The 9,331-nt window shown below is 52.3% G+C and overlaps 1 pseudogene; it reads left to right on the top strand.

Annotated features, from left to right (window-relative positions):
- Positions 1–1,807, top strand: LOC114222849 (serine/threonine-protein kinase PLK1 pseudogene; annotated as a pseudogene).
- Positions 1,808–9,331: the final 7,524 nt, after the last annotated feature.

The raw sequence follows: 9,331 nt of genomic DNA, 5'->3' as shown, positions 1-9,331 counted from the left end.
GAAAAAAAAAAAGAGTCTTTTGTAATGTTCCCAGCACTGTGTTGGAATCAGGAAGCAGCGCAGCAATGCCAAGCCTCCGTCAGACCTTACTAGGTCCGCTGACCAACTCCCAGAACAGGACGGATGGTGGCGACTGCAGGGAAGCCAGCCCCAGTCAACCCTGGAAAAGCCATGGTCTCAGAAGTTTCGGCTCCTGGGGCTGCCCACCGCAGCCAAGCTCCTGTGAAGGAGATCCAGGAGGTCCTAGTGGACCCTTGCAGCCGGCGGTGCTATCTGCAGGTGTTGCTTTCTGGGAAAGGGCAGCTTCATCAAGTGCTTCAAAATCTAGGTCTCAGACACCAAGGTGTTTGTGGGCAATATCTCACCTACGTCGCTGCTACTCAAGCTGTACCAGAAGAAGGAGAAGGCATCCATGGAGATGTGCATTCACTGCAGCCTCGCCCACCGACGTGCCATGGGCTTCCATGGCTTTTTCGAGTACACGACTTGGTGTTGGAGCTCTGCTGCTGGAGATCTCAAGGGAGGAAAGCACTGGCTGAGCCTGAGGTCGCTACTACCTCCTTGGATGCCAGAACCTGCCCTGAAACCAGGTTCATCACTGGGACCTCAAGCTGAGCTAACTCTTACTTGGTGAGGATCTGGAGGCGAAACTAGGGGATTCTGATTGGCAACCAAAGTGGAGTATGACAAGGAGAGGAAGAAGCCCCTGGGCGGGACCCCTACTAACATAACTCTGGAAGTGCTGAGCAAGAGGGCATGGTTCTGAAGTGGACATGTGGTCCCTTGGGTGAGTCACGTGTACCTTGCCATTGGGCAAACCACCTTTTGAGATGTCTTGCCTCAAAGACACCGATGAAGAATGAATACAGTATTCCAAGCACATCAACCCCATGGCCACCTCCCGAGTTTACGAGATGCTTTGGACAGTTTCCACTGCCTGTCAGACCACTCACGAGCTGCTCAACAACAAGTTCTTTACTTCTGTCCGCATTCTTGCTCTTGTGGGCCTGCCCCTGCCTCACCATTCCTCCGAGGTTTTCACTCGTTCCCGGCAGCCTGGACCCCAGCACCAGAAGCTTCCCATAATCCTCAGTAAAGGCAACAAGAACCCCCAGCCCCAGCCCCGTGGGAAAGAGGAATCAGTGGTCCGGGAGACCAGTGAGGTGATAGACTCCCCCTAGGGGACATGCTGTGACAGTTACATGGCATTAACGCCTCCGGATCCCGCCTGCACCCCCATCTTCTGGGATGGCAAGGGGGGGGACTCTGGACAGGGACAGCCTGATGTGACAACAGTGTGGGGGTGTGCTTCGATTACATGACTCATTCTCTACACCGACAATGACAGCCTGAAGAACGCAGAGCATGATGACATAGAGTCCTCCCTCACGGTGGGCTCTCATCCCAACTCCTTGATGAAGATCGCCCACTTTAAGGGTTTCCAAAACCATGTGCGCAAACACCTGCTGAAGGCAGATGCCAAGACCACGCCCCAGAATCTAGCCCAGCTACCCCCCTGCACACCCGGTTTTGCACCTGCTAGTCCATCGTCTTGCACCTCAGTCTGGCTGTGTGCACATCAACTTCTAGGACCGTGCCAGACTCATCCTGTGCCCACTCATGGCAGCTATTTACCGACCTCGACGAGAAGTGGGACTTTGTTAGGTACCGCCTGAGCCCCCTGGAGGAGCACCCCTGCCTCCAGGGGCTGGCCGGCCGGTTCCACTGCGCCTGCATGCCGGTGGACAAGCTTCCGAGCCCATGCTCAGCCACCAACGGCCTCAGGGCCTCCTTCCCTGTGGACTAGTGCCCCCCTCACCCCTGCCAGGACCTTGGGCCCACATGGGTTAGCGCCCACTGTGCTATTTGGGGTAATGTGCCCCCTGGCGGCTGGGGACCCGGAGAAAGCTACATCATCCTTGCAAGTGGGGTTTGCTCTGTGCATAGCTCTTTTTGAACATATTGGGGTGCGGATTGTATGGCCTCTTCCCCTGGCCTCCCAACCGCATCATATGAATTGTGTAGAATATTGCTACTGAACCCGGACTGTTCTTTCCTCGACTTTATATGCATTAAACCCCTGTGAATCTTTAAAAAGTTTGGGGAGTATTGATTGGCTGTTAGTTGTCATGTGCGCTCAGAGGCTGCCGGTCTCAACCAATAAGCAGCTAAAATGAAGTACTCCCAAGGTGGAGGGCAGAGGAGGCTTGGGGTGGACGGGATGCCTGCCTGCACTGTTCCTTGGTCCAATAAGACATGTAGCAAATATAAACAAATTCGGTGACAGCACATTGCCAAGTCTTCCACAGAGCTCCTTCGACAAAAGGCAGTGTTCTGCTGAGAGCCGTGTTGGTCCTGGGCTGACAGGGCTCGGAGGATGCCACAGTGACTGTGCCACGGGGACAAACCTCTCGGGAGTGGTCGGAGGGGAAGAGGGCAAACCTTGTGAGACCTCCTTTGAAGACCCACTGTCTCCAGGGCATCTAGCTGAGGAGTCAAAGAGCTCAAAAAGCAAGCCAAAAGCTTGGGAAGGCAGTGAATGCGAAGGAAAGGGACCAAGGAACGCAAGGAACCCCCAGGTGGTGAGTTCTGTGAGGGGTCCCCACTCGCGGGCCTCACGACAGCGTTTGTCCACTCGGGAGGGGTGGTTGGTCCAGGAGGGATGAAGCGCAGATGGGAAGGCTTGGGGATCCTGGAGGGAAGCTGGAGAAGGCAGCTCAGTGTTGATCCAGGCAACGAATGCAACCAAACCAAGAAGACGACAGCACACGGCCCCAAGGCGCGCATGTGAGCAGCATTATGGCTGAGTGGTTGCTGGCCAGACCTCTGGGTCAAGGGCCCTTACTGCTGTGTGACCTTGAGCAAGTTACTCAGTCTCTCTGAGGCTCAGCTTCCCCAACTGTAAAATGAAGACTCGGCAGTTATTTTATAGGGGTTGTTGGGAGGATTTCCTGAGAAACATTTAGTCACTGCTCCAAAGTGGCAGTGACAATTACGAAGATGGAACACCTGGGGTCCAAGGGACAGCTTTCAATGCCACACTTGGCTGGAATGATGTAGACTCTGCCGGTGTTTGGCAGGCTCGGTTTCTACCAGGAAGCTCATCTCGCCTGGGACTTGAGGGTGGGAACTCTGCACTGACCACAGCCAAGTTTTAATGCATGAAGAGGATTCCCTTAGCGCTGGGGGCTTCCTACTTATCCAGATGACCCTATCTATGTACTTATATTTCAGAAGATCCTCAAGCTTTTTCCTTCCAATTGTGTGTGTTTTGGTGGTGGGGGGGGAGGAGGCAGAAGAAGGGAGACATTTGAGGCCAAAGCCGCCTCTGTGACCACAGGGCAGGAGCCAGAGGGGGGCCTGGGGCACCAGAATCCCACTGCATCAGCAGAAGCACAAATACCAGACGACTGTCTCAAGGATAAAAGAGGGTTTAGGGTGACTTGATTTAGATCTTCCCTTTCTCCTGTTTTGGGCACAGGCCTGGGTGTAGGGGTGGGACTGAAAACAGACAGAGCCTTGTTAGGGACTTGAATTTTCACATGTAGAATGACAGAACTTCGGAAAGGGCTTTCTCCTTCATGTGCCCCTCCCATCATATGTCATCTCACCTGACTGTTTTATTTTTTATTTTTTAATTTTTAAAAAAGATTTTATTTATTTGAGAGAGAGAGAAAGCAAGAGACAGAGCATGAGGGGGAGGGGCCGAGGGAGAAGCAGACTCCCCCCTGAGCAGAGAGCATGACTCAATCCTCGATCCCAGAACCCTGGGATCACGACCTGAGCCGAAGGCAGACGCTTAATCAACTGAACCACCCAGGCGCCCTAACGTGATCTTTAAATGTAAAACTCCATTTGTATTCCAGTGTCATCATGGGAGACTTGTCTCCTGGCGTCCCAGCCTGGGTTTGTATCTGATGCGAAATGTGCAGGGGAGCCTTCAGCTGATACCAGAACTCTGGCAAAACCGGCCGGCATCCGTCTCAGCATCCTCACCACCCAGCTGAGCCCCGGGGCACCAAGGTGAGGGCAGATCGGCCTTTCCAGCCACCTTTCACTGGCTCTGCTCTGCGTTGTGGTATTCAAGGCTCTCAGTCCCCGGGAGGACGGCAAAGCATGAGAACCCAGAGTTGGGTCAGGGACCAAGTGTCGAGCATACCAATGACCAGACCTGTGTGAACAATTGGAGCGAGGGTTTGCAGTTCCAGCCGTGAGCCTGCCTGCTCCATGTGGGGAGGTGCATATGTCTTGGGTCACATCCCAGCTGGCAATTTCCAAATTCACCAGGAATTCCACCACCGCAGCCCCCAACTATAAGACTGATAACAACCCCCCGCCCCCTGCCCCACCAAAGGCGCTGGGTGCGTAAATCCTGCTTTCCTGTTTATTTGGCTCAGGGGTTCTGCAGAGGACGCACAGCCATGGCCCTCGGTCCCCTGAAACTGGGGACCCCTCCTTCACTCACACAGAGGCTTTGCTGGGGCCAGCGATCTGCCTTCCCTGAGGCTCATCAGTTTAGGGGGAAGGGGTTCCTTTCTGAACGCTGTGTTCCAGCCCCAACATGCCTCCCACAAGAAGGGGTATCCTGAAGCCTGAGGGGCAACTGGCTGAGGAACAGGGTAAAGCTGGGACTGGCTTAGGCTGCTACCTGAGGTGGGCCATGAAGGGTAAGCTTCCCGCCCGGGCTGCCAATGGCAGCAGCAGGTTTCCCATCGGGGGGTCTTCCTGAAATTCTCTTTGGAATGATGGAGCAAAATCGTGCCTGGAAACCAGATGGAGCCTGAAGGCCTTTCCCCAGCCCGAGCTTCTAGCCTTGCAGGCGTTGACTCATTCTCTTGTCCCGTATCCACAAAAGGGACGCCCCTCCGCGTGTCACTGGGGAGTCCCTACTCGGTCCCTCACTTGCCCTGCTCATTCTCCCCATGGGCAGTGATGGCAGACTTGTTTCTTTTTCCGAGCGCTCACAGCCCCGTGGAGTGTGTGTGTACAAACCTACCTGCTCCTGTTCTTTAACTCCTGAGACGCCGGGTGTATTTTGCTCAGTTGTGTTTGCTGGTGCCCAAGTCCGTGTCATGCAGTGTAGACACGTGGTTCTGAAATCCTCCCTGTGCCTCACCGTTGCCTGGGGAGATATTTAGAAACACCCAGCCCCACTCCCAGAGACCATGAGTCTCCCCAGGGGATCCCAATGTGCTGTCATTGTTGAGAGGCCCCCCAAAACTTGTCTCAGAATGAGCCAATCAGGCAGCTTTACCCCAGTGGCACTTTCTCTTTTATTTACATTTTTTTTTGAAGGGGGCTGGATTCTCAAGGCTTGTGGACATCATGAAACCTAGGGCATCTGAAGGTGCCCACCAGAGAGTGTGTGTAGGCTAGGCCAGAGGGTTTGGAAGGGAACTGGCATCATTTCTGGGGCAAGGAGAAATTAAGTTAGGCATATGCACCCCAGACACCGGCCTTCATAGCCTGGGGTCGGAGCCCAGCAAAAGGAAGCAGATCGCCCAGGGCATCTGGACCCGTGGCATGCCCCAGGTACCCTTACGGGTGGGGGCACAGTGACTCTGGGTTCTTCATCCCCTGTCATCACACATTTGCTCTGTGCATGGCCTGGCCGTGTGCTTGCTGTGCCCTTGTGTTGGGGGAGTGGACTTTTGGAAATCCAGCGGGCTCCTCCTCTGCGTGTTTTTTAGTCAGTTTTTTTTTTTTTAAGATTTTATTTATTGGGGTGCCTGGGTGGCTCAGTCAGTTAAGCATGCTCTCTCTCTCAAATAAATAAATAAAATCTTATTTATTAAGGCAAACGCTTAACTGGCTGAGCCACCCAGGCGCCCCTTACTCACTCCTTTTGAGGCTTATCCGTGTTGACACAAGATTAACTGCATTACTATTTATTTATGCATTCTTTTTTTGATGGTCATTTAAAACTGTGTCTAATTCTTTCCTGTTGGAAATAATGGTACAACTTGATGTAGAATGTCTATTCTGGTACCTGTGTCCTTGCGCGCAGGTGTTCCACTCTCTCCACGGCCATTGCCGCTTTCAGGCCCGCTGCCTGCCTGCGCTGGGCTCTGCTACGCGTCACCGTCCTCAGAACTGGTGATCTGGCTCTCTGTTGGTCAGTGTTTGCCCTGGGCCTGGTTGCCTGGCCTTTGGCGACCTAGTCTGGCACCAGAACTCTCCGTGGCTCAAGTCTCAGGCTTCTACCCCACCCGCCACCACTATCTGGCCCCTCCTATAAGGGAGTGTTCTTTCTGGCAGGAAAGATTGGTGATGTCTTGGAGCCATAAGGTGAGGTCTCATGCAAGTGGTCAGTTTTAACTGGGCCGCAAAGGAAGTTCAGTTTATGGTGATGAGGAGAGACCGAGACTTTTCCTGATAAGGGGACAGCGGGGAGCAGAGTAGGAGAATAAACATGGCAGAGCAGTATGGGGGTGAGGACTGGGCGAAGAGCAGGCTGCCCGATGGCAGCTGGTTCTGGCGGGAGCCAGCAGCTTCTTTTGTAACACGAGGTGATGGAGGAAGTTAAAGCCTCCTGTCCACCTCCCGACGACTTTGCTTGGGTGTTCTGGCAGGACGTGGTGCATGGGCATTGTCAGTGGCAGGGCGATGGTAGCCCGGGGAACCCTGGGAAGAAGCACCCGTCTCCCACAGCCATCCCAGGGGCCTGGCTGAGCTCTGGGCTTGCTCACTCCTCAGACTTGTGGTCTACAAACTCATTTTCCTCCAACCCATTCAGAGTTGAGGCTCCAGGAAGCGGGGCATTGTTCTCCGTCCAGGGCTTACAGGCTGCCTCTCAGCCCTCCTGCCTCCAAGCGAGGGAACTTGGAAAGCCACGTGCAGGCTTCAGCTGAGTAATGACCAGGGACTTAGAAACTGATGTCACAGCCACGGGGTTGGGGAGTGGACACCAAGGGGCAGTCCAGCATCCTCTCAGCTTGACTCGTCTTTGGCCTGAGGTTAAAGAAAGCTCCCAAAGCCCCAGTCTGGGGTACAGGAGACCAGCATGCGTGGGCTTGGGAGAGGGAGCTCATCAAGCTTGGAGGGCCTTGTGATTTCAAGCGAACTCCTACTGGGAGAAACAGGCTTATTGTTTTTGAAAGCATTTACTCTGGGCAGAAGCTTGGGCTTTTGCCTTGTTTGACAGCCCATAAAACTCAAGTGCAAACTTCCAGCTCTACTGTTTGCAGGAAAAAACCTAGGGCACAGGTATCGACTCCTTCCCCTTGGCTGGCCGTCCCCCTCCCGTGTCCACCCCGGGCCCCTGACTCTCACCTCCACACCGTTAGGAAATTGCGAGGGAAATGTTCCCAAGGGCAAGGGTGGAGGACAGGAAGCTGGCTGGGGTGGCTGAGGGACCAACATTTGTCAGATGTGAACAGGCTGATGCGGCAGGGAAGATGGAGCCAAGGGATAGTGCTTTGACTTCATGCTTTGAGGCTCTGTGGGTGTGTGCGTGCGTGTGCGTATTTCTGGTAGATCCTGGAAGGTCAGTGCAGTGAGAGAATTAATTATTTTGAGCCTCCCATAGGTGCCAGGTACTCACTGTGTTGGAGTTGGGCAGGAGATCTGCCTTATTTTTTCATGCTGCTTCTCCTGCATTTGACTTTGAAGAGAGGCATTCCTTAAGTCCTCGTCTCCCTGCCCCCACCCCGTTTGGGAGACCCAAGTGCCTGGCGTACACGGTGTCATGAATAAACATCACTGAGTGAGTGACTGCCTTCGTGAAGTGGGTGGCTGTTTACTGAGCATTTACTATGGGGTCTCCTCATATCCAACCTATGAAAAAATGTATTTATTGTTTTTTACAGATAGGGTAGGTAGACACTAGGCTCAGGAAGGTTAAGTGACTTGTCCCACGTCTTGCAGCTAGGACTGTGTGTGTGTGTGTGTGTGTGTGTGTATTGGGGAGGGTGGGTGGAGATGTACAAGAGATGTAAAAGGCTCATGGCATCATTTTAATTATTGCTCATTCTTGCAACTTCATCACATCTGTGAATTTGTGCATTTGTAGAGCTGATGGGATTGAGTGGGCTGCCCCTGGAAACTGGGGGCAATGAAAACAAAGTTGGGGGTTTTCCAAGAGGGTGCCTGATGCAGTACATTATCCCTAAAAATAGAACCTAAAAGAATGGATAGGAGAAGCCCTCTGTACCGAAAATAGGGCAGGAGAGAGAGGAGTGGAGGGAACAGAGGGGCAAGATCTTCTGCGATATTTAAACGGCCCCCTCTCTGAGACCCAGGAAAGAAGAAAGGTACACAAAGCAACAAAGCCAGGTCAACTGTTAAAAATTATTTAATAGAAAGTCCAATGTCAAAATGTAACAATAAACAAAAATACACATGTATAAATATGTATATATAATTAGACCTGTACACTTTCTCAGACCCTTTTCAAAATGGAACAGAATCATCATTACATCTTGGTGGTCAAATCAACAATAATATTCAAGCGACGTGGACCCACTGGTGCCGTGGGGAATATACTGCAGAAGCAGTTGGAGGGTTCAAAGAATTCCAATCATGTGAGAGCTGGGAGGACTGCCAAATGTCCTCTTCTGGAAACCCAGAGAGGGAAGATGAGCAATCCCACGGCTCTGGACATTGCACCTGATCTTTTCTTAGCACCTGTAGCCACCACTGTCCAGGGACAGCTTTCCTGTTGGGCAGGTTTTTCATTATTGAAATTTAGGTTGTTTAAAGTTTGCCCTGTCTCCCAGATGAGAAACTCCTGGGATTTTTATCTTAAGACCTTCTTATTCTGTAGGCCAAGTGCCAGCACAGTGGTTTGGGGATGGATGCCATGAAGGTGTACCGATTTGCTCTTAAAACAGTAGTGTCCAAAGTGGGTGTGCACATACCAGGGGGTACTCAAGGTCCCCCTGAGGTGTTCAGAGAGAAGATGCCAGAACCTCTGTTTATAATATTTTGTATCTTATTCTTTTAAAATGGCTACACTGTGTACTTTTTATAATATGTGTCTAATATAGTAGTCCAGGAGTATGTGAATATAGGCTTTCAATAAATTAATAAACATCCAGAGGGGGTGCATCTCACAGAGTTTTCGCCGAGAGGCGTGTACGGTAGAAATAAACGGGCACGCACTGCTTTATAGAACTCACGTGCATGCAGAGCGCTGGGGAGGCTGCCCTGCTGGGCTCCCATGCCCACCTTAAGGAAGCTTTGCAGGTGCTCAGAAGATCATTGCCCCAGGATACCCCTCAGAACCAACTGAGAGCGGATGCCTCCTAATCCTGCCACGGTATTTCACTTGAATGTAAGGCCTTATTCATACGTAAAACACAACACAGAGCAAATACACAGCCACGGACAA

Source organism: Eumetopias jubatus, unplaced genomic scaffold (assembly GCF_037043125.1).
Source record: "Eumetopias jubatus isolate StellerSeaLion01/CBP00866 unplaced genomic scaffold, mEumJub1_p1.0 scaffold_12, whole genome shotgun sequence".
NCBI classification, from domain to species: Eukaryota; Metazoa; Chordata; class Mammalia; order Carnivora; family Otariidae; genus Eumetopias; species Eumetopias jubatus.
This window is presented reverse-complemented; position numbering and strand designations above follow the sequence as displayed.